Source organism: Meleagris gallopavo, chromosome 13 (genome assembly GCF_000146605.3).
Source record: "Meleagris gallopavo isolate NT-WF06-2002-E0010 breed Aviagen turkey brand Nicholas breeding stock chromosome 13, Turkey_5.1, whole genome shotgun sequence".
Lineage (NCBI taxonomy): Eukaryota > Metazoa > Chordata > Aves > Galliformes > Phasianidae > Meleagris > Meleagris gallopavo.
Window position 1 is genome coordinate 14,827,423 of NC_015023.2, and position 6,002 is coordinate 14,833,424.

The window sequence follows — 6,002 nt, forward strand, 5'->3', positions numbered from 1 at the left end:
GACTAGAAGGGCGGAGGGATCCGCGGATCCGCGCCCCCGGGAAAAAAAGAAAATAAGGGACCCCGAAATAATTGAAAACAGTGGCAACAATCTGAGGTAAAACAAAGTAATTTACTAAATATGGTATCAACAGAATTTTATAAGGAGAGAGAATGTGAAATTGATAGTGGATCGGCCTTACCACAACGCTGAGATGAGAAGCGCAGGCAGAGAAGCGCAGGCGAGAAGCGCAGGCAGAGAAGCGCAAGCGAAGCAGCGCAGGCAGAGAAGCGCAAGCGAAGCAGCGCAGGCAGAGAAGAGAGCATCAGGTGACCTTGCCGGGAGTTATATCTCCTCGCTGACCGCAAAGCCCCCTGGGGAAACGTAGCTGCTCTTCTCCGCTGGACAGGCACCCGGAACTTGAGCATCAGCAGTCAAACCCCCAGTACATTGCATGATGTTATGATGTGGAATACCGATAATGAAAAATCATGAAACCATGACATATGGGTAAAAATAATGCAAGGGCTGCTATGAAAGTAATGCTTCTGATTTAATTGCATCAGCTCAACATCAGAGGCAGATGTTGGTAACATGGCTGTAGAGGATCAACCTTCCCACCAATTTTTCATTACATTTTGTTACCATGCAACAGAAGGCTGCAGAGGGGCAGTCTGACAAAATGACACCTGACAGGTAAGTGTATATAAAGCAAAGCTGGGGCATTGAATTCTTCCACGTGGAAAAAGATGGCACCCACTGACATTCATTGACACATGCTGTACGTTTATGGAGAGCAAACAGTGGATGTGAGCACAGAGAGGAATGGGTGGTGTGTTTCAGCAATGGTGATGGTGGGTGCCTCTGCTGGCAGATTTTTGTCTATGGCATGCAGGCTCTTGTTTTTTGCTGGTGAAAATGCAGAGCTGATGGTGGAGACTATGTTGAAAAATATTTTTGCTCTGTGAAATGGTGGCATTGTGATCTTTGTTCCTGTTGTACTTCTTTGTGGAATAAATAAGAGACATTACTTATGGATAAATATTCATATGTTATAATTTTAGAAAGTTGTTTAGGTTTTCTTGCAGTTTCTAACTGCTACAAAGGCAAATAATATTGTATTACAGAACTGTTTAAGTTGCAGATTTCTGAATTCAGAAGATTACTACCATTGCCACCTTTTTGTATAGCTACAACTTTGTTTTTGGAAGTAAGTTTTTGGAAGTAATTTTCTGTGAGTGAGCTGTAAAGGTATATTTGTGAAATGGTATGTGTACAGAATGCCTATTCTTTGATAGATGTTGTTTTTCAACACTTCTAGGGTCACTGGCTGATGATAGCCTTATGCTTACTTTTTCAACATACTTAAAGATATTTTATATGCACTTGAAACTTTCAGAATGTTGGGGTTTAAATCTGGCAAATAGATATGTCCAAGAATTTCTTTTACTACAAAAGTAAAAGAAATGGTGCATGTCTCTGCTGATCCTTCTTTCATTTTACTTAATGGAATCTTAATTTCTTGTGTTGTTTTGGAAATTATCCACATAATCTGAGTCAATCATACATAAATGAAACTTAAAAAAAAAAAAAAGAGGGGTTGCTAAAAAGTCACAACCAGTTTTTGCTGGTGTTTCAGCAGTAATTTTGTCAGCTATCTAAGGGTTATATTTACTTTCCTGAGCACTGTATTTGCCTGTCCTAGACAAAGTGTTTAGGGTACCAGGAAGGATTTTGTGTCTAATTTCAAGATGATGATTGCAAACACATTCTGTTACCTGGAAATAAATCCAGTGTTGTGGATCTCAATTGCCTTCTTGAACAGAAAACAACTGTGATACTAAAGGAAAGACCTCATGGAGTCTACAGCTCTGATGTCCACTTGAAGTGAATAGTGTTGCTTATTTTCCGGCTGGATCAAGACCATAGACAAACTGCATGATCTCTTTGCAGAAATATTTGGGAAATCTCCAGTATTAAAGTCAAATGGCTGAAGTTAACGTAGTTTTGACAACTCATGTGGCCTTCAGTAGTATGCAGTGTCAAAAGTTGTTCATTTAATTTAATATCTCTTTGTTAGCATTGTTTATTAGCTTCGTCATGTTTCACTGCTCTAAAACAGTAAAATGACTGTGCTGACTTAAAATTAATGGGAAAACAAATGAATCTTTTCATATAAACAGGAGATGAAAAACAATTGATTTCACCTTCACAGAGTGAATTATAGACTTTGTAGTATGAGATGAGATGCAGATGAGAGAGATCATTTCTTATTCCTCTTCTGAATCTCAGAAAGGTGCTTGGGATGTGATTATTTGAAAAATTGCTTGCTATCAGAACAGCACATCAGTTTTTGTCTTTGAATTTTAAGGGAAACACTCAAGAAAGTAAGATACTGATTTTGAAAATTTACTTAATATTCTCATCAGAATTTAAATTAGAATTGTCTTGATTTAAATCAGAATAAGTAGACGTGCTTTTTGTGTGTAGTAGGGGGCCTGACCAGCTGGAAAGGAGTTTTATGCAGAGAAGGACCTAGCAATCCTGTTGCACAGCAAGTGTCCATGAGCTAGCAGTGTGCCCTTGGGGCCAAGAATGCCAGTGGTATCCTGGGATGCTTTAAAAAGAGCATTGCCAGCAGGGCAAGGGAGGTTGTTTTCCCCCTCTGCTTTGCCCTGGTGAGGCCACATCTGGAGTTCTGGGTTTTCCGCTTCAAGAAAAATAGGGAAGGACTGGAGGGAGTCCAGTGGAGGACTACAGAGATGGTCAGGGACCTGGAGCATCTCTCTTATGAGGTAAGGCTGAGAGACTCAGGACTGTTCAGTCCAGGGAGGAGAAGACTGAGAGATGTTATCAATATTATCTTATAAGCATCTAACCCTTATAAGCATCTAACCCCTATGATACTGTGAATGTGTGTGATTCTGTGATAATTGGAGTTTACTAGGGGCAGTATGATCTATTGCTTCATTTTGGGATCCACTTGAGAAATCAAATGCTGTAGAAATAGTAAGGTCAGTGAAATGCAGTGGAGTAAACGTAAAGCATGTAATTAGTATGTATTGCTAGAATTCATGCAATGAACTCATTTAGTGAAATTTCTTGTGTGAAGTGCAAGAAAAGATTCTCCTTTGCAATAGAAACTTTGAAACTTTTTTCAAAAATCTGTTACTGGATATTTCGTATTAAAGCACTTGTATGTGTACAGCTTTAATGTATGAAATTCACATTAAAATTGATTAAATTTTAATGACATTTAGATCCTGATCTGTAGGCTTTTATATACAGGTTTGCCCTTAATTTCAGTGCAAGTGGGAAGTATTTAGATCAGTGGAATGTAATGTAAAAAGATAGTAAAGTGTATAGCATGGGAACAGAGAAATGCTACCAGAGCTAGGCTCACTGGAACTTATGCATCACGTCCTGCTCACAATACACAACTGAGTTCTTAAGAGTCCTGATGTACAGAGGTATAGATTTTGAGGTATATCTGTATATGAAGAACCCTATCAAAGAAATAATAACTTAGCTTTAACCTACATCCTACAGTGTCTCCATGCTTCAATTCCCTCCTGTTTTTAACACGTTAAAGGAGGGAGGTAGTGGACAAACTTATAAGCAGTACTATAGTTCCTAAGAAAAAAATTTATTGAGTTCTGTTTTTAATTGAAATCAGTTTTTTAAATTTTTGTACACTTAATACATGTTCTTGTAATTTCTGAATTCTGATACTGTTTCAGAAACAAATGTACTTTAATGTGTTGTCTTCACAGAAGGCCAAACTGGCTCTAATATTTATCTATGTATTTTCAATGTGTTGTCAATCCTTCTAGAATCTTTTGATAAAATGTAGCATTGGAAGTTATTTGTTTTGTCAGGAATTAATAAGCATGTTATAAAGTACGTCAGCTGATGTAACAGTTTAAACCAGTTTTTTTCACTATTTAAAACCACAGTTCTTTGTATTTAACAATGAAGTAGGTGGATGTTGTGTTCCTGGAAATTAAGTAGATTATAAATACAAAGACATGGCACTTAATGTTTTAAATGAGAAAGTGAAAAAAACCACAGGCTGGAATACTGCAGCAGTAGTGCCAGCCATCATGCATCTTCCTCTTTACCCTAATTATGTTTTTGTAATGGCTGCCTAAAGATAAAATAACTTGTATTTGCCAAAAAATGTTAACAGTTCTCTTCATATTCATAAATTTATCAGAAGTTGGATAAAATTTGATATTATTAGAGGTTGATATTTTTTGCTATTAACAGTAATAATCAACATTTGCACTGTTACACCTCTGTCTTTTTTAAACTGGTTCTTATAACAGGATTATGCATCTTATGAAGATCACATTTATGGTCAGACCTTTCCTCTGGTTAGCTAATGAGTACACATAATAATCCCTGCAGTTCTTACTGCCAGCTGCTGAGTTTGTGGGAGAGGGAAGGGATGGTGGAGGTGTAATATTCTTGGCTTGTCTACCTAGTTGTAAGATGAGATTATTTGATTATTTCCTTGTTCATTGCAAAGTCATATCTTAGAAAGACTTGGATTTTTTTTTAATTAAAATATTTTAATTATGTTTGTGTAACATGCAGTTAGTTGCTGATGAGTTGCCAGGATTAGGATAGACTGATTCATTGTCATTAGAAGCCAGTCTATAATTACGTAACGATGAAAAGAACCACAGCTCTAGCTGCAATATGTATGGTAGCTGAAAGAGTGTTCATAATTGTTTTTTGTTTGCAGTATGCACTGATGATCTAGTCCGATTCTGAAATCAAGTCCATATGAATAGATTATGGTGCTTCTCCATTATTTGGTGAAATTCCATTAAAAACAGTGGAGTTGATGCAAGGTTTCTTGCGCATGAATTTGATTGTAGACTGATAGGTCTGAAAGACTGCCTGTATCCAGGTTTGACTTTTTTGTTGTATTTAATCCTTAAACTTTTCACTTTTTCAGATAAAAGTAATTTCTTTAGTGTTTTTTTGGAAGTTACATTAATAGGAAAAAATAGACACTATGGATGCATGTGTGTATAACTTATTATAGTATATAAATATAGCAATAATTAATGTTATAGTATATTAATATAATTGAATGACATTTATGACTTCTGGATTCAATGTCCAAATCCTTTTGTACAAAAGAAGCAGCATTATTGAGAACTATAGATGAGCCCCCATTTTGTTTCACTGCTAGAAAATTTGTTCTCGTCTATGCAGTTTGAACCTTCTGATATAAATTTCACTTTTCTTTTAAATGTTTAATACAAACATTGTAGTCACATGCTCTGTAAATTTTCTGGGGCACATGAGCGGCCATTCCATGACACCCTTGCATAGGAATCCTATTTCAGCTAGGACTCTAGATACTAATAACATACTGCAGCTGCTTCTAGCTGCATGTTGCTTTCAGTACAGCTGGGAAGAACTCAATTTCTCAGCAAGCAATGATTAGCATTTTGATCTTGACAAGCACTTTACTGTCTGAATACCAATATCTCAATGATTGTTTTCACCAAGCAAGGCATAAACAGCTATTGCATATATCGCTTCTAGATAGCATCTGCTTACTAGAAACACTTGATCAAATACTCACATGTGATTTTTTTTAAACTTTATTAGAAGTAACCTCCTCTGATTTATATTTCTAGAAGTATAGTTTTATGTATCTAAAAATGCTAAGTCAACTGATTCCAACATGAAATCCTGGAAGATCAAAAGAGCATTTAGTGTTTGGTGTTGTGATGTAATATGGTGGTGCTTCCTGCCAGTGCTCCTAGCTACATGCAAATTAGCAGTATTCATGTGTAACCAGGCAGCATTTATAGTTTACAGATTAGCATAGCCTGAGATAAATCCAATTATCTCTTCCTTGTTTGTTTGCTTTCGTTATGCTTTTGTTTTGGGGTACCTTCCTTGTTAACATTTTAGAATAATTTATAGAACTATTATTAGGCTTGTGGTGAGTAATAAGATGTGTCACAAGGCAGACATGAGAGAATGCACTTTGTCCA